Source organism: Carettochelys insculpta, chromosome 18 (assembly GCF_033958435.1).
Source record: "Carettochelys insculpta isolate YL-2023 chromosome 18, ASM3395843v1, whole genome shotgun sequence".
NCBI lineage: Eukaryota > Metazoa > Chordata > Testudines > Carettochelyidae > Carettochelys > Carettochelys insculpta.
The window spans coordinates 32710315-32735895 of NC_134154.1; the positions used below are offsets into that span (position 1 = coordinate 32710315).

General features: G+C 45.0%; 1 protein-coding gene across 2 annotated transcripts in view; it reads left to right on the forward strand.

The window, feature by feature from the left end:
• The window catches only part of ZNRF3 (zinc and ring finger 3), a 243061-nt gene that overhangs the window by 182345 nt on the left and 35135 nt on the right, over positions 1-25581 (forward strand). The window lies entirely within an intron of this gene.

The following is a 25581-nucleotide window of genomic DNA, read 5'->3' on the forward strand; positions in this document are numbered from 1 at the left end:
GAAGAGGGGAAAGTGATCAAGAGTAGTCAACATGGATTCCCCAAGGATAAGTCATGCCTGACCAATTTGTTTAACTTCTATGATGAAGTAACTGGCTCTGTGGATGTGATATACTTTGACTTTAGCAAAGCTTTTGATACAGTCTCCCACAACATTCTTTCCCATAAGCTGAGGAAGTATGGATTGGATCCATGGACTGGAAGATGGATAGAAAGCTGGGTTGGCGGTCGGGTCCAATGGGTAGTGGTCAATGCCTCAATATCTGGATGGTGGTTGGCTTCAAGCAGAGTGCCCCAAGGCTTGGTTCTGGGGCCAGCATTAGTCAACATCTTTATAAATGACCTGGATGAGACACTGGGTTGCACCCTCAGCAAATTTGCAGATAACATTAAGCTATGGGTGAGGCAGATATGTTGGAGCATAGAGATAGGATCCAGAGTGCCCTGGATAAATTAGAGGATTGGGCCAAAAGAAACCTGATGTAGTGCAACAAGGAGAAGTGCAGAGTCCTGCACTTGGGACAGAAGAATTCCGAGCAGTGTTATAGGCTGGAGACTGACTGGTTAAGCAGCAGTACAGCAAAAAGGGATCTAGGGGGTTATGATGGATGAAAGGCTGGATATGGGTAAACAGTGTGCCCTTGTAACCAAGAACGTTAACAGCACGTTGGGGTATATTAGAAGGAGCATTTTGAGCAGATCTAGAGGTTGTTGTTCCCCTTTATTTGGCACTGGTGAGGCCATCTCTGGAGTGTTGTGTCCAGTTTTGGGCCTCCCAGTATAAAAAGGATGTGGATGTGCTGGAGCAGGTTCAGCAGAGGGCAACAAAAATGATTAAGGGGCTGGAGCACATGACCTAGGAGGAGAGGTGAGGGATTTGGGCTTGCTTAGTTTACAGAAGAGAAGACTGAGGTGTGACTTAATAGCAGCCTTCTACTTCCTGAAGGGGAGCGCTAAAGAGGGCGAAGAGAAATTTTTCTCAGTGGTGACAGATGGCAGAACAAGGAGCAATGGTCTGAAGTTACAGAAGGAGAGGAATAGGTTGGATATTAGAAAAAAACTACTTCACCAGGAGGGTGGTGAAGCACAGGAATGCTTTACCTGGAGAGGTGGTAGATTCGCCATCCCTAGAGATTAAGTCCCGGCTTGACAAGGTCCTGCTGGGATGACCTACTTGGGGTTGATTCTGCTTAAAGCAGAGGGCTGGACTAGGTGACCTCCTGGGTTCCTTCCAGCCCTACTATTCTATGATTGGCCTACCTCCTCATTGGGAATCAGGGGTCCTCCTTTGTTATTCCTTCCTCCTTCCCCACTTACCTCAGAGCTTGTGTCACTGTGCCCCGACAAACCTAGTTTAAAACCCTCCTCACTAGGTTTAAAAGCCTGCCAGCAAACATGCTCTTTCCTCTCTTCGTCAGGTGGATCCCATCCCTCCTAGCAATCCATGTTCCTGAAACAATGTCCCATGGTCAAAGAAACCAAATCCCTCTCTTCAACATCGCCTGTGCAACCACACATTAACTAACTGCCACAGTTTGAGAATCTTTACATGATCCCTTTCCTTCAAATGGGAGGATGGACGAGAACACTACTTGTGCTCCATATTCTATGGTCTTTCTTCCCAGAGCTCCGTGATCTGCTCAAGGTCGTTCTTGGCTGTGTCAGTAATTCCTACATGTAGGAGTGTAAAAGGGTAATAATCCACAGGGTTGATGAATTTTGGAAGAGACTGTCACATCCTGGATTCTAGCTCCTGGTAAGCAGCAAGCTTCCTGGGATTCCAGCTCTGCACTGCAGATGGATGACTCTAACCTCTTAGGAGGAAGTCCCCAACCACTACCACCTGTCATCTTCTCTTGGGGGGGCGTGTTCTATGACCACCACCCCAATACCTTTCAGTCAGTGGGGTCTTGTGATCCTGTCCCTGTGAGGTCTCTGCCACAGCATTCTCCACTGAATCACTCGGGTACAGAGCCTGAAAGCGGTGGCTTACCTCCACCAGAATAGGGGATAAATGAACTGTCTTTCTTCTGCTTGAGGTTACATGGTTCCGCTTTTCTTCCGTTATTAGCACTGCCTTTGCTGGCTGCTCAGCCTGCTGTGCTTGTGAAATGTAATTCTGCCTTCTCGCAAGGAAGTTATCACCTTCTCTGGCAGATAGGAATGTTGATATTTGCGCCTCAAGTCCTCTAACCTTCTCTTCCATGCTAGCAACCAGCTTACACTTGGTACATATGGAAATCATTTCTACCTTCTAGGAGGAAGACAAGCATGGCCCATGATGTGGAGGTCACAACAGCTGACTTGTCATTAGACTGTCACTATCCATTTTTTACCTTTCTTCAGAGACTTCCCTCAGGTGTGTTTTTTTTTAATTAAATTGCCACCTTGAAGGGGAGAAGAGAAACAAAACTATAAGAAAGACAGACAACTGGTATGGTACTCCCCAAAAGGCATACTCCCAAGCTAGGAAGGATATGTTGATTTTGATGGGCAACTTCAATGCGAAAATTAGGAGACTAAGTACAGGCAGGGAACAGTCCATGGGAAAAGAAGGCCTAGGCATCAAGAATGAAAATGGAGTTACTTTTGTTCCTTCAATAGATAGATAGTGTGGAAAAAGGATCCATAAGGTCACTTCACCAGACCACCAGTCAAAAAAACAGACGGATCGCAGTTGTATCAGCCATTCTTTCAGAAGATTGATTCAGGATGTCTGCGCTTAGAAGAGGAGCAGATGTAGGTTCAGACCACCATTTGGTTAGGGTAAAACTCAAGTTCAAGCTTGAGAGGTACATGACAAAAGTGACCAAGCTGGGACTGAGATTCAACACACAACAGCTGAAGGATTTAGCAACAAGAGCCAATTTTCCAAGTGGAGCTGTCTAACAGATATGCACTTCCGGCAAACCTCACCCTGAAAGATGCTACTGTGAAACAAATTTGGGAACACACCAAAACAGCCTGGAAAGAAACCTGCAGTAAGACATTGGGAAAGAGGACAAGGCATCACAAAGAATGGGTGACACCAGAAACTCTGAGAAAAGTGAAGGAACGAAAGGACAGAAAAGCAGCAGTCAGCAACATCAAAACAAGAGCAACCAAAGTGGGAGTTCAAAGACTGTATACAGAAGCCAACAAAGAAGTTAAAAAGGCTGTAAAATGGGACAAGAAGAACTTTGTGGAAAACCTTGCATAACAAGCTGTAGAGCAGAGAAATTTGAAAGTGCTCTAGAAAACCACATGGAAACTAGCTGGGTCACAGTGTACAGTGAATCAGCCAATACAGGATAAGGAGGGGCATGTGCTAATAAACCCCAGTGAGCACCTCAGTAGATGGAAGGAAAATGATGAAGAGCTACTGAACTACCCTGCCCATGTGGAACCTCTAGAGTTACCACCTGCAAATATGCTGCTGTAAATTAGCACCGGCAGACTTACAAAAGAAGAATTCAGAGAAGCCATTGCCCATCTGAAAAGCATCTGGTCCAGACAACATCTCCACAGAAGCAATCAATGCTGATAGTGAGACATCAGTCAACATGATGTATAATCTATTTGGGGAAAATATGGGACACTGAAGAGATCCCACAAGACTGGAAACAGGGCTACCTTATCAAGCTTCCAAAGAGAGGCAACCTGAAGGACTGCAAGAACTGGAGGGGCATCGCATTACATTTAAAAAGAAGTTTAACTGTCTATTCGAGGAAGAGTGTTCAGTAGGATTCTCTTGGAGAGAACAAAGACAGAAATCGATAGTTCAGGGAAGCGCAGGCCAGCTTCTGAAGTGGGAGATTTTGTACTGACCAAATAGCAACTCTGTGTGATCATAGAATAGTTGCTTGAGTGGAACTCCTCTCAGCCTTCCACCCGCCCCCCTCCCCCTGCATACATGACCTTTATAGACTTTGAAAAAGTCTTTGATAGCATTGATAGAGACACTTCGTTGCAACATCATGGCATCCCATCCAAAGATGTTAACTTGATTTGTTCAATGTATGAACCCTCAACATGCCAAGTTGTTCACAGTACTGTCTTGACAGAATCCTTCAGCATACTGTTGGGAGTGCGACAAGGATGCCAGTTGTCATCTTTCCTGTTTTTGATCACAGTGGACTGGATTATGATCAGGGCAGCAGATGGCCATCAGCGTGACATTAAATGGACACTTTTCAAACAGCTAGGGGACATTGATTTTGCTGATAATGTCACCCTCCTTTCACACTGACATTAAAAAGATCACAACACTAGACAAAACTGCCTCAATGATTGGACTGAGTGTTAATAAGGGAACGACCAAGATAATGAGGATCAACCAGTCCAACAACACTGCCATCGCGCTGAGGAGGGGATAACCTGTAAGATGTGAAGCAGTTCACCTAGTTGGGGAGTATTATAGGCGTAGATGGAGGAACAGGTCAGGATATCAGTGCCAGGACAGGGAAAGCAACAGCTGCACTCAAGACTCTCCTTTCCATTTGGAGTTCACAAATAATATCTGAGAACACGAAACTGAGGATGTTCAGCACAAATGTGAAGTGTGCTCTTCTATGAATGCAAGACCTGGTATACTAAAAAGTCTTCAAATAACAAGCTAGAGACATTCATAAACAGATACTTAAGGTACATCCTTCATGTCAAATTACAAGAATTTGTCACAAATGAGGAGCTTTGAAACAGAGCAGGACAAGAACCAATTGACACTGCAATCAAGAGAAGAAAGTGAGGATGCCTAGCTCAGAAAACTGTCATCCAGCACAGTCTGTCAAGCTCTCACATGGAACCTATAAGGAAAATGCAAAAGAGGAAGATCTCAGACAATGTGGAGAAAGTCTACTGAGACTGAAGGACAATAAGTAGGGTACTCCTGGAGCCAGCTAGAAGTTTTGTCCCAAGACCAAGTGAAGTGGAGGAGACAAGTGTTTATGTAGTAGTAGTGGTAGTAGTAATCGTCATTTTAACTGCAAATCTACAGATGCAGCCCTAAAGCCAATGTATGGAGTGGGCTATTCAAACAGAAGTCATTTCTAGTTGTGATTTTAGAGGAATATTTAAGAATTGAAGGAAGGGAGATAACCGAATAATAACTATAGATCAGACTTACCTCTAATTTGTCCAGTCCTTGTACTAGAGCAGGGTCTCCCTAACTTAATTGCATTGTGCCCGTTCTGATATCAAAATTTATTACACATCTGCTGGAGAGGGAATTTAAACCTTTTGCCCTGCTGCCACAGGCAAAGGGTGGTGGGTAGTGGCATCACCCAGGTCTGGAGCTATCCGGCTTCAGCGCTGGGCAGTGGGGCTTGGGCTTTGGCCCCAGGGTCCAACAAGTCTAATGCCATCTCTGGCAACCTCATTAAAAGGAGATCCTAACCAACAATTTGAGAACTGCTGTATTAGAGTTATGTCCCGGGATGTTATGTGAGCCTGACTCGAGCTCCTTCTTTGTGATCTTGGCTGCTTTTCTTGTCTAGTTCTAGGTCTTATTTGGCATCTGTTGCCAGATGGTACCTATGGAAATAACATCCGTGAACCTTTGCAGGCAGAGCTGCAGCTGTTCCAGTTATTTACCAAATGTTTGGGAAAGAAACTTTAGACCACAAATGCAGATTGCAGGTGTGTATTTAAATTAGAGTGTCAAGAGTGTGCTTTGGCATTATGCAGAAAATAAGAGGGCAAAGTTCTGTTGCTAAGAGCTTGTTCTAAGGTAGATGGTAGGAACTGAACATACCAGTTCATCAACAGAACAATCCATAAGGCCCTTTAAAAATTATTTTGTAGAAAATGCCTCTCAAGAAATCTGCTCCTGGAAACTCAGCCGTGACATGTTGATGTTCCATCAGTTCTGCTTGCAGAAGCTTCTGATATCACCTGTGGTAGGGCACACATCATAGAGAAGACAGTCTAATTACTCCCCATCTCTGATTTAATTACCAGTTCATTTACGAGTTTTCAGGAGTCAAACCTAATGGGGCCCTTTTTGAGGGGGGCAGTGTGGTCCTGGGACAGTGTAGCAATACAGTGTATTACCATATACTGGTTAGTACTCTTTGCTCTTGTTATATTGGTCTTCGAAGACCATATCAAGTGACAAGGTGCTCCACTTCTACTAGTCACTTTTCCCTTGTGAGCGTCTCCTGTCCTACAAAGCTGTGGCAAATAAGAGAACTCACCCCCTCTTGCTGCAAGAAAGTTATCAGACTTTTTTCCACAGAAGAAAACTCTTGCTTTTAAAAATAGTTTTGCATTGCATTTCATGCTTCTGAGCCAGTTGTTAGCCTTTTGTTCACAAATGACACAGGCTGGATCTTCTTGGTCCAGCACCCTCAAGATGTGACTGGTCCTGAATGAGGGAATTTCCTGGGCCAAGGAGGGCCTCTGCCATCAGCCCATTAGCCCACCAGTGGCTCCGCTTCCAGTCCAGCTTGACCCCCTTGCCTTTGGCCTGGCTGGACTTCTAGCCCTGTCCAAGCTTGCCAGGTGCTGCCCCGCCTATTACTGGACTGCTGGACACCAGCTCTGACTTTGGGCGTGCTTGCCTCTGGTCCCAGCCCTGGTTGGGCTCTCAGATGCCAGTTCTGGACCCCACTGCTACCAGACATGTTGCTGGATGCTGACTTTCCCTGCAACTGGGCTCCCAGCTCCAGGGCTCTGTAGTGCAGGAACATCTGGGGTCCAGGAGGATCACAGATGTTGCCAGACCAGAGAGTTGCCATTTAGTGAGGTACAATCTGTATTTGAGAGCTCTTGAAACAGGAATAAAGCAGGTGGTAAACTGGTTCATACCTAGGCTTTGATTTTTATAATTAGGCATCTAATTAGGTTCACAACATATGCCACTGCTTTCCCAATGTATTCATAGTTGCCACGATGCATGTATAAATTGGGCAGTTGAATGTAAAAATGATAAATCTGTTCCAGTGGTAGGAATCACATATGCAAAGTAGGGTACAGTTGTATGTCTTTTTCATTTAAAAATTACGAATGAGCTACCTAGTAGCAAACATTTCCAGTGTTAGTTTATAGATCTAAAAAGCGAGAGCAATTGCTGTGTGTTCATAGAACTTTAGCCAGTAATTCTTGCATTTGAGGGGTATTTTTCCCTAATGTCTTAAGTGAGCACTTTGAATCCTGATAACTTACAGCTAAACTAGTGCACATAATTTTTTGGGGGTGGTGTGTGGGGGGACATCCAAACTTGATTTAAATATTCTAAGGAATGATGAATCCATCAGATTCCATGGTAAACTGCTCTAATAGTTTATTACCCTAATGGATTGGGGGGGAGGGGGGAATAGACTTCTTGCTTCCACTTTGAATTTTTCTAATTTCAACTTGCAGTCACTGGGACTTGCAATGGATTTGTCTGATATTTGATAGGATAACACTTGCTCTGTTCTTAAATTCTTTTTTTTGCATCTAGGAAGATGTGAGGCTCCCTTACTAGTATTTATATCACACTTGAGTAGCTCAAAGTACTTTAGACATTAGCTAGTCCATCTTCACCGTATCCCTGATGGAGTGAGGGGGTGGGGCTGTGGGAAGCTGGTCTTACGGGATTGAAGTAAATGGAAGCGAAGAGGGAGAAATGATTTGCCCTTGTCCACCTAGTGACTCCTCATCAAAAGGATGGTGAGAACTACGTATCTACTGCTTCCCAGCTCCCTGCTCAATCTTCCACACCAGTAGTAGTAGTAGTAGGCATCCTTCGATCCCGAGGGATCATGGGTTTGTGCCCCAGTTGGACTGATTCGAGCAGCATCTTCTGTGGCTGTGCAATCCAATCTGGGAGTGGCAGTCCTTTCTACACTGTGAGCGGCAGTAAGCAGATGTCGCTCTGGTATCATGGGCACGGATCTTCCTGAGGGCTCTCCTGTATTCCGCTTCCTTCACCAAGGTAGTTTCATACATAGCAAGAGCTTCCTTCACTCCCTGTTTCCAGGCATGCCTGTCTGAGGCGAGCGAATGCCAGGTATTCACAATGATAGAGAGAGCGCTGAGGTCACGCCTGTGCGTGACCTTGTAGCGAAATTTAGGTTGCCCTTTCAGCCTCTTTCCAGGCACCAGTTCGCCGAAGCAGAGGTCCTTCGGTGTTCGGCCATGCGTGAGACATGGCCCAGCCAGCGCATACGCCTCTGTTTGAGAAGGGTGAACATGGAGGTGGTGCCTGCCCTCTCAAGCACTGCACCACTGGGGACCTTGTCCTGCCATGAGATACCGAGTATGCGCCTAAGGCAGCGCAAGTGGAATGTGTTGAGCCGCTGCTCTTGTTTTGAGTGCGAAGTCCATGTTTTACTGGCATACGGCAGTGTGCTCAAAACACAGGCTGTGTAGACCTGCACCTTGGTGTGTACAGTGAGCTTATTGTTAGCCCATACTCTCTTCGTCAGCCTGGAGAACGTTGTGGTGGCTTTTCCAATGCGCTTGTTGATCTCGCTATCAAGTGACAAGTTGTCCAAGATCGTCGAGCCTAGATACACGAACTCATGGACGACTTCCAGTTCGTAGTCTAGCACGTTGATAGATGGCTCGTTACCCACGTTTTGGCCCATCACCTGGGACTTCTTTAAGCTGATTGTGAGGCCAAATTCCATACATGCATCCGCAAAGCGAGTTATGAGTGAATGTCTTCCACACCACGTTACCTGCAAACTGCAAACCTGTTTGGCAGATTCAGCAGGGACTTGACTGGGAAAAAGGGAGTAACTCGCCAAAAAAAGAGGTTCAGATAAGTGAGGGTTTGGCAACCAAAATAGCAAGAAAAGCCTTTTTTTTTTTTTCCAATTTGGTAAAAAACTTGATTCAAGAGCCACAATGCATGTGAATACAAGATGGTCCTTAATAATTGACATCCAACTGTACTTTTTGTAACCCCTATTTTAAGAACAGTGTGCACACAATGCTTTGTAATACATGTTTATCGCAGGACATTCACAAACTCTTTACATAATCTATTTCCTCACACTTTGTGTGTGTATGTTTGTACCACTATGTTCCTGACTTTCACGCCTCAACCTATTTTAATTACGCCAATTTTACTTCATGTTTAATTTGTTTTCATTTTTATAATATGTGTTGCCTTTCACAGCAGGAAGCTTCCTTTCAAAATCAAGACTTGATTAGCAACACAATCAAAACATTGATACAGTATCATATCCCACAATGCACAACACACATTAAAGGAGGAGTAATCCAGCATTTCAAGATCACATAGTTTGCTATTTAGTTACGAGTTGTTCATTGCTTGGCTTTTAGATGTTCACCATTTATCAAAAATAATCAGGAGGCTTTTTTTGTTTGTGTGTTCGTTTTTACATTGAAATTACAGCGTTGGGATACACAAAGAAGTCCTTAAAGAGCCGCATGCAGCTACTGAGCCGCAGGTTGCATACCCCCGAGATAGGCACTGCATGTCTAGACACTCGTTTGCATACTTGGCTTAATCTAATTCTTGACCCCAACCCCTCTACTCTGATTTTCTCACCTTGATCATTTTTTTCTGATTTGTTCTCCTTGATTACTGTGTTTGGTTCTCTGTGCCTTAAATATTGAGTCTGTTCTGGTGTGGCTGTGGTCTGAAGAAGTGGGTCTGTCCCACGAAAGCTCACCTAATAAACTATTTTGCTAGTCTTTAAAGTGGGACTTGACTGCTTTTTTGTTTTGATAATATATAGACTGGCACAGCTCCCTCTCTCTGTTACTATTAATCATGTGAAAGTGTATGGGGGAAAAAGCATGATAGATAATTATCATGGTTGGAGGGCAGGGCGTGTGTGGGAACATTAAAATAAAGTCTGACATATAAGCTAAAATAGCATTGTAGAGGATGGTGAAGAAGAGTGCAAGACTTTAAACGTGAGAAACACCTTTTTGCTTGTCTGTCTTCCTAAGCCTCTCTTTTGGCTCCATAATTTCCTGTCTACATTTCAGTAGTCTCCTTTAAGGAAGAGAAAGTGGAAGGGTATGAGAAGAAGTAAGACAATGTTTAATTGACAGATGAAAAGCTAATTGTACATGACAATTCAGGAGTGTGTTGAGAGAAGAGGGTGAAAGATGAGGAGTTTTTTGATCTCAGTCAGTGTTAAGTGTGATAAAAAAATAATAGAGAGACTGACTTGGGACTAGGCAGAGAGGCAATAGAGAACTCGCTATGTGCGTTGTTAGTATGAAATTGTCAACCAGATATAAGCTATGTGAAGAGGAGACTAGGGACCTACGGAAGCACAGCCAATATGGGAAGTCAGCATTATTAGGTTTACACTACTACAAGAGACATCTTTGGAGTGTCGTCATGTGCATGCAAATAAAGACAATCTTACGCTATTCCATTTGGCCTCTCCACAGGTTTGCTAAAAGTGAGTCATCCCTGAATAAATGTTCCTTTTAGGGCCAAGTACTTTACAATCCCTACAAACAAACTTGGAGCTAAAGAAATTACTGGTGTCTTAGCTCACGTAAAACTCCCACTGAAGTTTTGGCTGAGTTAACAGTGAGGAGGACTTCAGGAGTTGGCTTTTTTTTTTTCAGTTAAGATTTTTAGATCTCCGTGACTTCTGCCTTTGTTTTATGGGGAAAGCTCATCTGGCTGATAAGCACCAGACCTGCAAGGAGTGTGACTTTCATCTCTCCCAGGTCCTCATGAAGTCAGTACTTCAAAGTCCGCAGCAGGAGCCCATGCTCAGTTCTTTGGTGTATAGCACTCTGTCTTCCACTCTGGGCCCAGCAGCAAAGGAGGACTTGTTTTGGCAACAGTGGTCTCCAAAGCCTCTGACGTGGCACCAGTCCCACACTCCAGCATGGGGCTCAAAGGCATCCAAGTTGTCATCACCGCTTCTGTTGGCGTCAGTGTCCTCAATGCAGGCATCACCTGAATCCTCCAAGGTTTGCAACTCCAGTGCCTCAGTGTCTTGTACACTGATTCCGATTCTCTTTGGATCATGTAAAGGAGAACTGATGCCATTTGTCTTTGTCAGACACAAACCAGGTGATCCAGAGCTTTATAGAGATGCTGCAGTCCTCAGTGCAAACTGAGGCCTCTGTTCCTCGATGTCCCTCCAGGGGCAAGCCTGCATTAATGGATCTGCCCATTCTTGCACAAGTGCCTGGCTGCTTGGAGTCACAGATTGTCCGTTTTGTGGATTCAGTCTGACTCGCATCATGATCTTCCTATCCACTTTACACACAGCTGCTCCCATTAGAAGGTCTTTGATACCTTGCACCATGTCTCTTTGAGCAGTGCCCTGCCGCGCACTGTTTCAGTTTGGGCTCTTCTGCCTGTTCTCCTGGTTCCGAGGGTCAGCCGTCTCAGCCCCATTCACCAGAATGTCCAGGCGCTACTCAGCACCTTTGTCACTTGGAGAGCAGCTTCTGCTTCCCAGACCCGTCCTGTTCCCGACACCCATTCCATTTGGCCCATCAGTTCTAGTTCTGATGCCAGCCCTGTCCAAGTTTCTGGACACCGTGGTCAGGACACGCCTCCCCCTGCTGGGCCACGTCATGGTATGCACATATGTGGTCTCATTTGCCAGGCTGTGCCTTTGTCCCCTTCAGGCCTGGCTGGCATCAGCCTGTTGCCAGGCTGGGTAGCATGGACATGGTCATCAGGGTGCCTCAGCAGGTTTCTGATGTGGGTGCTAAATCCCTGAACATGCTGGCTGGTGTCCCCTTTCATGCCACCCAAGCTACCATGTCTCTGGTAACAGAGGCACCTGCTTTGGGCGGGCAGGGCCCGTCTGGGGCAACTCACCACTGGTGGTCTCTGGAGGAGTTATCTGCCCACATCAATTTGTGTGAGCTTTGAGCTGTTTGTCTCACCTTCATGGCCATTATGTCTCATTCCTAACAATACCATAGCCAAGTACTACATCAGCTGTCACAGGGGTGCATGCTTCTCCCCATTCTTCTCAGAAGCTCTGCACCTGTGGGAACTCTGCATAGCCCACTCTAGCCACCTGGTTCCCAAGAGTCCAGAACAAGCTGGGGGAACTATTGTAGTTGCACTTTCCTCACTCATGAGTGGGTGATTCATGTGGATATCCTCCACTCTGTCTTCTGAAAGTGGAGCTTTCCCTGGCTGGACCTCTTAGCATCCTGGAGCAACCACAAGTGTCCTCATTTCTGCTCCTTCCAGGGCCTCAGTTCCAGCTTCTTAGCTGATGCATTCCTCATACCATAGAACTTCAGGCTTCTCTAACCCCCTCCCCCCCCCGCCTCCCATCCCCATTTCCTCTTGTGCACAGGGTGCTCCTCAAGATTTGCAGGGACCAGGCAGCCCTTATCTTGATAGCCCTGGCTTGTGCTCATCAGCACTGGTACCCCATGTTGATAGATCTCTTGGTGCTTTTGCCTATACGCCACCTCGTGCTTCTGGACCTCATCATGTGTGACCTCCCCTCATGGCATGGTGGCTTTGTAATTCAACCCCATTGAGCAGACATGCTTGGAAACAGTGAGGCAGTTCCTCAGCAGCTGCAAACTGTCTACATAGTGCTCGTCTTGGATAAGTGGACATGCTTCTCTTGGTGGTGTCATCAGCTCAACCTCATACCTGTGTCTACCTCTGCATGCTTTCTCAAGGGCATGGACTGCCTTCACCCACCAGCCATTTCCAGCCTGGCACTTTAACCTAGTACTCCGGATGCTTATTTCCCCACCACACCACATGCACGCGCACACCTTTTTCCACCTGCTTCATCCTTTACCTCTTCTGGAAACTGAGCTTCCTGGAGGCTATTATCTCTTCTAGAAGGGTGTCTGAGCTCTGGCCCATCACGTGAGAGATCCCATACGTGGTGTTCCATAAGGGTAAAGTTCCACACTGCCATCATTCAGTTTTCCTTCCAAAAGTGGTCTCCAGCTTTCACACTGTCCAGGACATTTTCTTTCCTGTTTTCTGTCCTCAACCTCAGTTGCCCACAGGAACAGCCATTGCACTGTCTCTGTGACAGGCAGGTGCTTGCCTTCTACAGCAACAGGACCAAGTCCTTCTGCAAAACCTCACAGCTCTTTGTGGCTGTTGCTGATTGTATGAAGGGGCTTCTGGTTTCATCACAGTGCATCTCTTCATGGATTATGTCTTACATACAAACAAGCTATGATCTTGCTAAGGTTTCTCTGCTGCTTTTAACAGCCCATTCTACATGATCTCAAGTCTCCTTCTCTGCCTTCTTGGCTCTTGCTTCTCTCCAGGAAGTCTGTCAAACTCTGATATTATTCTCTGTACACATTTTTATGTTGCACTATGCTATTGTTCAGCAGTCCAGACTAAACACAGCCTTCAGGGCCACTGCCCTTGTCAGCCACAGGTTGATTCTGACCCCTCCTCCTGGGTCGGGGTTGGGAATCACCTTATTTGAGTAGAGATGAGCAGCACATCTCAAAGGAGAACAATTATAATGCTGAGTAACTGTTTTTCAAAGGACTAATTCCATGCGAGAGAGGTGCCCATTTCACAAACGGAGGAAAAATTAGCACTGAGCTGACCTATTTGTCAATAGAGAGCATGGGCTGAAATTTTTTTAAAATCCTATAGGATGGTCCCTCTAGATCAGGAGTACATTTGTGAATGGAGAGCTGTGGACCGGTTTACATAGCTACTGTATGAGTTGTGCTAAGTTACCAGCATGAGTTTCATAGTGAAACATTTAGTGAAAATAAAAAAAAAATGTGCATGCAGGTTCTTTGTCTGGAAGTTTGATTCCCAACACATTTAAAAGGTCCCCAGAAATTTTCTAACTGCTGATCCCTGGCTCACTTGATGAGTGTGGCAAAAAAAAACTTGCAGAGCACTCCTGTTACTCCCCAGGAAACTGAATAGGGAGAGGTGCTTGGCTGACGTGACACTTTTTTCTAATCTTACTGCATTTGGAGAAGATGTTTGGTTCCTCAGCTCTCCAAAAGACACAGACTCTTAATCCCATGAGCAGTGTTGAAACTCTGAAAAGGTGCTTTGCGCTGACTCTTAACAGGAGTAATGAGCCAGCCTGGCTGTTTATGAGCTGTGGTTAACCTCTTGCAAGTTGGGATTTCCTGTCACCAGCAGTGGACTGCAACCGCCAGCACCACAGTGTTAATGATGAGGTAGGGGCTGATTGAATGGCTTGACTCCAGACAGCAGCCTTCACTGGCAGAGAATCAAGTGGCTAAGGGGAAAACACTGATTGTCTACAAGAGAAATAGCGTAAACTCCAAACCTATAATTCCCAAGTTTAAAAAAAGAAAGGGAGAAAGAAAGTGGAGAGAATTTCAAACCAAATCATGCTTTTATCTCTGCATTCTGAATAGAAAACTGTTCCTCAGCAAAACCCGCTGCAGAAGCCAAGCCAGTTAAAACAATATACAGGCAGCTTGCCTCCAACTAACCAGAAATTGTTGGCTCAGAGGAGCCTGCTCTGAGAAGCCAACCTGCTGGGAGACGTTATCCAAGCAACGGCCTGAATGTAATTCCTCCCGCTGTGGAATGGCTCTTTGGCAAATGAAGACCCTAATTAGAGAAGGAAGGGTTTCTATTTTGTTTTCCTTTAATCCTTACCCTGAGGCCTTTGCAATACAGCCATGTTTCTGCTTGTGTGGAAAGAAGTTTCTAGTTTCCTTTTGTAATAGGAACCCTTTTTTTCTGGAAAAAAAGCAGCAAACTAGCATCATAGGCCCACTACAATTTATGTCCCTGAAACTTGCTTAATCCATAACCAAGCGCCATTATGTTTAGAGAAGATGATCATGCCATCTTTTTTATTAGTCACTAACGCCAAGTTGCTGGTCAGATCAGAGTGCTTTGTGGAGCCAAGGCGGCCAGTCCATCCTAATCCTTAGTATAATCACAGAAATTATCTTCCAGACAGGTGCTGATGGTTGGTAGCATCTCCAATCCAGAAGAAAAATGGGAGAGAACAAAGCATAAGTTAGAGGCAAAGCAGGAGTCTAGTTATCCTCCTAGATTGTTGTACTGTATTCATTGCTGTTGAACACGAGGTACTGCTGTCCCATCTGAGAAAGGTGGCCGAGTGACAAGAGACTGCACTAAAATAGATAAATTCAAAAGGCTGAAGATCAGCTGATTGACCTGAAGCCTAAGTAAAATGAAATCTGTGATGACAGTAAGAGAAGAGCACCCTGAGAAGTCTGCAACTATGGATGAATGGGGTACACATCCCAAACTGATCAAATCAGTCGTTTCCTGCGCCGCTCCTTGATGTAAAACTATTTCATGCTCATGGCTGCTGCTTGTGCTGCCTGCCTTCTAGACTGCGACTCTTTCGCCTCCTCTCAGGTATTGACCTGGGTTCTTCAGTGCAAGAGGAAGGTAGTCTTTTACCATGGACACTACCTAGCATATTTGGGGGCGCAGGGAAAGGGGTGTTTTTTAGATATCCCAGGACAGCGCCTTGGAGATGAAGGTATTGAGCTAGACCTTAACTTTAATTTTAAACACAGTATAGGGCGAGGAGTTGTTTGCTTGCAGGAGTGTGTGTTGCTTCGGAAGTGTACGGCAACGTTCAGTACTAGGTAACATTTCTAAGGGTTGAAGAATTTAGGCCAAATTATTTTAGTCCAGCTGAGAAGTGATAGTGTAATTGAAACCATGTCAGGATGGGACAAAGTCTCCAAAATGGCCAGAGATGATAGGAAGCATTATGCATAGATTCAGCTACATGAGAATTTACTGTCATCAAGGAAACCCCTGAGAACTCCTTAAACTACAGATTGAATGGACTAATTGTGGTTGTGAATCTTCCACCAAAGGAGAATGCACCATCACAGAAAACTCTTCAAAAAGAGTTTTTGAACCCCACTCTTTAAATACCCCTCTGAAACCACCACCGCCGTTCATGAATCTGATGAAGCGGGTCTTTGCCTATGAAAGCTTATGCTCCAAAGTATCTGTTAGTCTATAAGGTGCCACAAGACTTCTTGTTGTTCTTCAAAAAGCTTTCCTTTACCTAACAGCATCACCTTTGTCCAGCTTCAACCAGCTATTCTCCATCCATGAGTTGATCTCATGCGAGTACTAGGCTGTCCTGGTAGAAGTAGCATGATCATATAAAAGTTGGTAGAGCTGTGCTTCCCTACATATTGCTGATGCTTAAGTTTATATTGTTTAACCAGTTTGCCTAGTGGCTCCATGCAAATGCTGAAAAGGATTGGAGAGAGAATTGTTCCTTGTAGAGCCCCACAAGTGTGAGGTCCAGTGGTAGAAATGCTGTATCGCATTAGCAATCGTTGGGCAAGTCTATCCGGGAAGGAACCACATAATTTTGGCACATTTGTTGAACCTCCACCACCGTTCTCAGGCAAGACAGCTGTATTTGACGTTCAACAGTGTTGATGGCTGCACAGAAGTCCAGGAGGATGAGAATGGGTGTTCACCTTCTGTCCACTGATGGTGGGATATCCGTCAGTGCCACTGAAGTGGTATCAGTTCCGTGCTGGGGGCTAATTAGTATTAAGCGAGGCTTAGAGTGATATCTTCAATTGGATGAGCTTGCAGCTGGCATTGGTTTACTTTAAGTGTGTTCAGGAAGCAGGGGTTAAGACTGGGTGACGGATGGCTAGAAAAATGTGTCCAGGGGCACGGGGGAGGGGGAGCACATGGGGCGGTGGGGAGTTGTGTGTTTTGAAGGAGATAGGGAGAATTCTTTCTCTGAATGAGGTGCTGACTGTTTCAAATGGGTCTGGCACCAATTGCTCATGATTCCTTCACAGGCCGGGAATGGAATAAGTCAAATTCACATATTTTGGAGCAAGCCTCCCTCAGGGTGTCCCAACTACTTGTGTGAATGTACTGATCTCATTGAATGCAGGTAGGCTTTTGGTTGATGGATACCCATAAGGTGTGTCCATGCTGTTGTAAAAATATATGTACAAAGTAGGATAATAGTTCTTCACAGCAGTTGGTGCCTAATGAGTATGTAAACTGTAAATACTCAGGATTGGTGAAGCAGTTTACCACTCTGCATATCTCTGAATAGTGTGGGTTTTGGTAAGGTCACTGGAGGCTGATGGGAAGGTTTCCTTGGCATGTTATATTGCTCTGAATACAGGCTTTGAGGAATTCATTAGGTTTTGTATTTTGTCTGTCTCACTCTTAGTTATCTACCATCAGTGCTTGAGTTTCCACTCCTTTCTCTTCAGCCAGTGCAGGACATCAGAAACATAAGGCAAGTTGTGGACAATAAGGAGGAAAGCGCCACCTGGAAGTCAGTGTGTTCAGGATCAAGTCTCATACATAATGAGTGGTTCACTGGATTCTTGGCTAGTCCTTAGCAGATGCAGTGCTGTTTAACCTCTACCAGGTTTCAGAATTTATTGGGAATCCTGGAGTCTTCATGGTTGAATCTAGATCATTGCTCTGTCTGGAAGCTGAAAGGACTCACAACTGTTTGTGTTGTCATTGATCTTGAATTGTAGACAGGAGATCAAGCTCAGAATATGATTAGTTACAGTGTATTGATATATATCGTGTAACTTGCAATCAGAGGTTGTGGAGAAAATAGCCATACTCAAAACCCCTGGGTAGGGCTGGGCCTCAGTACCGTGGTGCCCTATATAAAGAAAAGGTCTAGTACCCTTTGCAGTTACAGAAAACACTTTTTAAAAAAACACTGCAAGGAAGCCCTGGTTGTATATTGCCCTTTGTCTGTGACACATTGAGGAGGACCTAAGTTCTTCCTTTATTCACATTTTAGATACTGTCGGGACAGGTGCTATAGAAGACTCTAATTAGCTGAGGTAATTCAGAAAACCTTCCTCACATCCAGACTTCCACTGTCAGTATATTTCTTTCTTTCTTTCTTTCTGCACCAGAGCATGTGTGTGAGTACTTTTCCTTTGCTTGTGCTGGTTTCCGTTTGCCATTCATAGTCCATTCTGAAAGAAAATGATCCCTTCAACACCAAGACAGGAATGGAATAAACTCTTTCAAATTGAGTACCGCTACATATCAGAGCAGATGATTTTGGAGAACATACTGTAAACTATAGCACTGTTGTGGATTTGATCGCAACTTATGTCTAAGAATCATAGACTAGAAATGGAGGTTCAGTCCAGTCCCCTGCACTCATGGCAGGACAAAGCACCATGTAGACCATCCCTGAGAAATGTCTGTCCAACTTTCCCTTAAAAACTCTCCAATGTGAATGAAATTACACATCCTACAAAAAATTCCTAATAGGTTTGTTTTTTGCGTTTTTTTTGGGGTTTTTTTTTTTTAAATGCAGAAGCCCTTGTGATTAGCAAGATGGGTCACCATGCACCCATCAGCCCCATGTTCTGTTTGCTGTACTGAGGCCTGGGGGAGGGAGGGAGTGGAGCATTTCCCAGCTAGAGCAAAAGTCAGTCCCTATGGTCTGAAGTACTTTTGGCAGGATTTCAACTAGAACTCAGCCGTTCTTCTACCTTGCAAGTCCTCTTAAACACTAATTCATGGCACAATCAGCTGTATTTTAATAGAAATACAATTGTGAGGCTTCTCTTTGTCTGTCTATTTACAAAGCACCAAATCATCCCATCAGGGTCAGCAGGCCATTTTCCTGTGGGACTGTTGTGTGCAGTATTCCCTCATTCTGGTAGTCTTGCACTTGCTGAGATCCAAAATAACTTAAAAGATCCACTCAACAAAAAAAAATCTTCCCTTCATGAAAAGTCTCTCCAGGGGTTCAGCTCTTCAGAAATTTTTTGGCAGTGGGAGACTCTCATTCTGGATCTATTCACAGGCAACCTCAACAACCAAAGTCAGACTTGGTTTCAGAGGAAGAATGAGTTGTGACTCCCTCCCAGAGCATTTCTGATTCAGTGGAACTCTAACATGCTCTGTGCATTTCCATGGATCCTTTTAATCATGGGACTCCTGTGAAAAATGAAACAGAACATGTCCCAGGTCATCTTAATAGCTCTGGCATGGGTCTGCTGAATTTTGGTTCATGGAACTCAAGTATCTATTAATTCAAGGCCCAGTGAAGCTCTCGTCATTCCAGATGCATCACAAAACTAAGATCTGATTCTGTATCCAGAGCTGTTGTCTTGTACTCGAGGGCATACTTGTTAGCTGGCCAGGCTTTATGCAGCATACTCATCCTGATTCTTTTGAACCAGAAATGATGCCATAGCATCAAAGACAAGTGCATTAAACTACTATTCCATCTGTCTGCATGTTGGCAGACTCTGGTTCACCAAAGCCTTTGGTAACTGAGCGTCAGAATAGTATAGGGCACAACAAACACAAAGAGAACAGTATACGGAGGTAAACTGAAAGGTGGAGTACAGTGTTCCCACTAATCTTCTGTGTCCACCTGCAGAATGACTCTCGTAATGTGCACCAATACGGAAGTGACATGTCATACAACAAAATTCATTACACATGTGAATGGTGTGGTGGTGGGGGATAAAGGGCTGGCATGCAGGCTCTCACTGGGGGTTTGAAGTGTGGGAGGTGCTCTGGGCTGGGGCAAGTAGTTAAGATGTGGAAAGAAACAAGTCCTACAACTGGGGGTGTGGGGTCTGAAGTGGGACTGTTGAGGGTTTAGGGTGCGGGGAGGTTGTTCAAGGGTGGGAGGTAGGTCCAAGGGACTAGAAAGTGAAGAGGTTGTTGGGTTGAGGCAGGCGGTTGCGATGCAGGAGGGGGATGAGAGGTTTGGTATGAGCTTAAGGATAAAGGGCTTGGTATACTAAAGGGGAGTGGCTTAGGCCTGGGGTTGGGGAGGTGGAGGAGAGGCTACAGTCTCTGAACTGGGAGTGTGAGCTTTGGGGTGGGGCCGTGGATGAGCGATTTGAAGTATAGGTGGTGGCTCAAACTTAGGTCAGGGAGTTGGGGAGTAGGCTTACCGGGGTGATTACTGGTCAGCAGCACTAAGGCAGGCTGCTTGATACCTGCCTATCTTGGGGTACTGTGCAGCACCACAGAAGCAGCCAGCAGGCATAGCTCTTGAGGGTGGGGCGTGAGCTTCTGTGGTGCACCGTGTGTGCTGCTCTTGCTTGCAAGCCCTGACCCTAGCTCCTGTTGCCTGGGAACCAGTCTGTAGGAGCCAGCGCTCAGGGATAGGGCAGCACATGAATTCTCCCCCTCCCCCTGCCTAAGAGCTGGTGCTGGTGCCTTCTCCACTTGTACCAATACAGAGCTACCATGGCTGCAGTGGCTCCATGCGAGAGAGGGGCACCTCTCCCTGGAGCACAGTAGCTTCAGGGTTTGGCATGAAATAATTGCTCTCCACTGCAGCCTTGAGCCCCTGCATGGGGCCTAATAGGTAGGGCTGTAACTATGCGGCTGAGAGGGAACTTAAGTGGTGGACCAGTTTTTCTTTAGTCAGTCTCTGACTCAGGTTCAAGGACATACCGTCCATTTTTAAAATGCAGTCATCCTGCATCATGTGCAAACTCTTGTCCTCTAGTTGTCTTCCACTTTCGTTGGCCATTTCTAATAATAATGTCTTCCTATGACCCTATTATTAATTTGAAATTGTTGCTCTTTCAGTATGAATACAAGGCTGAACAAGCCCTGCTTGCTCCATTAGGCAACTTTTCTTCTTAAATAGGTTTCACCAGTGTTGCATAATTAAAGACTTAGCAGTATGAAGCCTTGCCAGAAGGTGGAAGGAAGAGGAGATTATCTCTCATATAATTAACTGTTTTTGCCCTGTAGCCTTTTAGGGTCCTCATACAGAGCGCTGTGCTGATACTGATCAGCCACAAGCCTTTGGTTATTTTGTCATAGCTTGTTGGAGTTAATGCAACTTGGTCCAGTTTTAAAGCTGGGTTGTGTGGGTGGGAGATGGTCTACCACTGCTATAGTTTCTGCCTCTCATGGTGATGGAGTAATTATACACCTCAAGTGTATGTGTGACCCTGGCTGTTTTTTTTCCTGTGGGTCAATGGCCCCAACTCCTTTTTTTTAAAAAAAAAAAAAAAAAAAAAAAAAATGCTGAATTGATTAGCTAGTCTTTTTAGTGTGGCTTCGTAGTACCAGCAGTTCTCTTCATTGGGGGGCTAATCTGTTAATCTTTAAGGTGCCACAGGACTCTTTGCTTCATTATCTCAGTTTACTTATTTCTCTCATTGCCAGTCGTCTCGCAGTAGGTAGATGAATTTGGGATTTGTGTGTAGCACTTCAGTCAAATCTCAAATGAGTCCTCCTTCTGGAATCAACAAAATCACTAATTCAAACAGAACAGTCTCCCACTGGTACTTCCACCTTGGCTGGACTCAGTCTTGTCAGACTCCTCACTGTGCAGTCAGAGATAATATCCCCACTCTCCTTTTGCTGCGGGAAGGGGAGCACGCAAACCCCTCCATCCTCAGCGCAGGGGGCCACAGGAGACAGCAGCCACTTTGGGCAGTGCTGTTCTGCGCTGCAGGAGCAGGCTGTGGGTAAGATTAAAAGGCTGAGTGGGCCAGATCCAGCCCACAGGTCATATCTTTCACATCCCTGGTATAGCGGATTGCCCTAACTCATCTCTGCACTCCACATGTGAATGGTGGAGGAGCATATCCTTTTACACCTCTCTCTTTCCTTCTCGGGTCTGTTTCCTGTGGAGTCAGTTCTAAAGCAGAGCTGTTTGACTGGAGAACTTCCCAGACCATCCTACTCCTTGCATGTTTCTCTCAGCTGTTTCTTAAGGTCTCATGCCAGTTCCTCCCTATGATTGAGTCCAAGCAGAATGATGCTTCCATCATGTGACTCACTGAGGAGCACACCTCCCTTCAGTCCCTAGCTAGAGACTGGATCATATACTGTTCCCAGTGTGACATAGCAGCAGTGAGTCTCCTTAAAGGGGCTGCCATGTTCAGTTACAATGGAAAATGAGAGTAGAAAATTAGACAGATGCATAGAGTGGCTTAATTAATGTTGTTAGTAATTTGTTTCTATGCAGTCAGTGTGGTCTTCCCAACACAAAGGAACAAATAGTTTTGTCTCAGAAATCTTAGTCTTAATCCATGAAGTCTGTTCAGATTTGCAGGTGTAAATCCAGATTAGTTCCATTGCAATCAGAGGAGTTACTTTTGATTTACACCATTGTAGTTGAAAACTGAAGCTGATCTTAAATTCCAGCAATCTGGAAGAATGCAGTGGATAACCTGGAGTAGTGGTACTCAAGTCTGAGGCTCACAAGCCACGAGTGGTTCTTTAATGCAGTGGTGACCAGCCAGTTATGAACTAAGCCCAGATAGAGTGCAAAAAGCCACATGGATAATGTGCAAAAAGCCCCATAATATATATTCTTATTTATCTCTATAAATATGCAATATAGCATGGAAAGAAGGGAAGGCAACTAAGGCATGGACAAGATCTGTGCTTGTGACAATACACAAGAAAGAGAGCGGTTTGGAGTGCAAGAACTACAGAACGGTTGCCCTAATGAGTCATCTAGGCAAGGTGCTGATGATGATACTGATGGAGAGACAGAGCTCGCAGCTAAAAGAACATCCAGCGGATGAGGAAGCAGGATTCAGGAAAGCTAGAAGTACCATATAGCGGATATTGGCACTCTAGCGCGTTTCCTTTCTTATGTACTGTCATTAGCACAGATTTTGTCTATTCCTTAGGTGCTTTCCCTTCTTTTCACGCTATATTACATAGTTGGTGGTTTTCCTGAATCATACTTTTCTCTGCTGTATTTGATCATCTCTTCTGTGAGATGATCATTTCCAGGGCTCTTGTTGTTCTTTAGTTGTTTCACTTCTCTTTTTACTTCCTCCTTCAAAATATCAGTCTCAGTCTCGATGCTCAGCGCAGATATCTCTTTCAGTTCATCATTCGGTCTCTGAGACACTCGGGTCCATCTGTGCTTTGTACAGGTATGTGCAATATCTCGTAGATTGCTGCACAACATTCTCCCACTGCTCCTCCAACCATTTTGCCTTACCCATTCTGGATGCTTTCCTTACCTCCTTGCATTTCATTCTATACTGCTGTTCTGCCCTCTTCGAAACATCCCTCCATTGCTAGCTATTATGGGTTTTATAGAAAGGCTGGACATCCCTGGTCAAGTACCTTTAGGACCTGACCTGTCCAGAATAAAAGGATTTGCCAGACAGAGGGTCTCCCCAGTTTCCAGCCCCTGCAGGCCACCTTCCTTCCCCACTGCCATCTATGCTTCTTCCCTGAAAAGCCTAGCTGGGCTGCTGGCACCACCCCCTGGTCTTGGGATTCTCTGTTCCTGGAACATCAATAGTCCCAGACTTGGGAAGTACAATGTGTGATTCCATAATGAATAAGACACTGTGGACTTTTACATTTAATTTTCTTTTCTCCTTTTTTGGGAGAAAAGCACTGCTAAGTTGCAGCACGTTATTGGCCGGCCCATGTTGAACTAAAGTGGCATGATCAGAGACATCTTCAGTCATTGAGCCAGTCATGGCCTTAAACAAAAGCTAAATAAATAAATAAATAAATAGAAGAATCTACTATACAGATATGAAACTATCACGTTAAATCATCCTCATATAGAAAGTACTAAATTAGTTTTTTTTATTCATAAGGAATACAAATGTTTCTTCAAGAAAGGGGGAGTGTAAGTGGAGAGGTGTTTACATGCTATCTCCATGCAGAATAGCTGGCCTGATGTTTTTCATACTTTCAAATACACAAATAATTTTAAAAATTCTGACTTTGGATGCAAGTGTGGAGAACATTACAGTCCAAACAAAATTTGTTTCATCTGTTTATAAGCAACAGAGGAAAGAGAGGTTAGGACTGATGTTGGTATGCAACGAGGGTGATCATCCGTCCCATATTTGGCGGGACAGTCCCGTATTTGGGGTGACACCTACTTATTTTTTCAAAAAGGCCTAATTGTCTTGTATTTGCCCCCACCCCACACCCCTGCTGACCTTTTCTTCCAGCAGCTGTTGGCCAGAGAGTACTCAGCTGCCTTGTCATTGCCACTTTCCTGGGGCTCTGGGGGCAGCGGGGAGCACTGGTGGCTGCCACCTTGCTGGAGTTGGGGGTGAGGGGGCTCCAGCCAGCAACTGTCGCTTGCCCAGGGATGGGTGAGGGGAGAGCTGGCAGCTGCTGCTTCTGCAGGTATAGGTGGGGGGTGCTGGCGGCTGCCGCTTTCCCAGGAATGGGCGGAGAATGCCGGTGGGTGCCGCTTCCATGCGGCTGAGGGGGATGGGGGAAGTAGGTACCTGTGGCTGCCACGTCCCCAGGGCTGGGGGTCTGGGGGGAGTGCTGGCAGCTGCTGCCTCCATCATGGCTCTCTGGGGCTTGGTGGAACCAGGAGGAGCCCCGTATTTGGGACAGGGAGATATGGTTGCCCTAAATGCAGCGCATCACTACCTGCTGGTAGAATCTACAGGACATTAAACTCTTGCAGCTAATGTCGTCTACATTTCCCAGACCATTATTGCTAATTGAGATGGGGCATTCCTTCCTTTATTCTAAAGGCCTTTCCCTGTCGAGTTGTGTGAAGAGTAGGTTGACAATTCTTGTTCGACAAGGCCCAGATTTCTTGGTCAAAAAGATACTAGTAAAAACCCAACAACAATGATAGTAAGTACATAAAAAGTAGCTGAAGGTAGTCATTCCCTAGTCTTCGTTGAAAGGCCCGTTCCTACCAGGAGTAGAGAGCAGTCAGTCTTTCAGCAGCTTAGGACTTGCACCGGAAAGGAGTTACCATTCCATGTAGTAGCCAAATACCCAAATGTTATATATAGAGAACTAGCGTATCTCTATATGCAGCCACTCAAATGCTCGAGTAATTAAATTAGAGCACTTTGGGGGAAAAGGATAAAAGAATAGTGCCGGAATCATGCTTGTTATGGCAAACGTGTATAATAACGATATCGCTATAATGTTGCATGGTATACATTTTTATACTCCCCGTGCAGGTAGAGAACATGGGAGGCTGCCTGGTCCCAAAGGCAGTTGTCTTATCTTTAAGAACTACATTAATAATTCTGTTTTGAGAATTCCAGCTTTTGAGAGGAGAAAAGAAGGGCTGTTTCCTTGCTGGTTTTTAACACTAATGCTCTTCAAAAGTAGTACAGGTGGTAACACTGGTCTTTGCTTTGCCAAAGTCATTTGTGTGGGAGTTGAGACTTTGGGAAACGTGTTACTGTTTGACTTGAGATTTTACATTTTTAGATAAAACCCTGTTTAAGTTTGAGGCTTGCTGGTTAACATCCACAGTTTTATCACCTGTGTGCAATAACCCCCCAACTTTCCTACCTTTTACATTTGGCTGCTAAGATTTGTTTCAAAGCAGCAAGTATTGTTTAAACATTTTATTTATTTATTTACTTACTTATATGCATCAAAAGGCACTCTATGAAGTAGTAGCTTCTTAAATGACGCTTAAGTTGTCAGTACCAGGAGGGCTCAGGGTAAGCAGATAGGAAACTTGAAGGTTTTATGACTGATTTTCTTCCAACAGGATGTTTTCGGAGGGGTGAAGGGGGAGAGGTCTGTAAGTCATGAGGCTTTGCACCACAACTTTAAACAGTTCTCTGTTGTTGTGGGGTGGAAGACATGCAGCTGCCTGTTTCTCCCTTGCTGGTAGTGCAGGTGTGAAGGTTTCCCTTACTAAGTTACCTTCACAACGCTAAAGGAAAAGAGCTGAAAATCAAATGAACAAAGTGCTTGTCTTCAGGC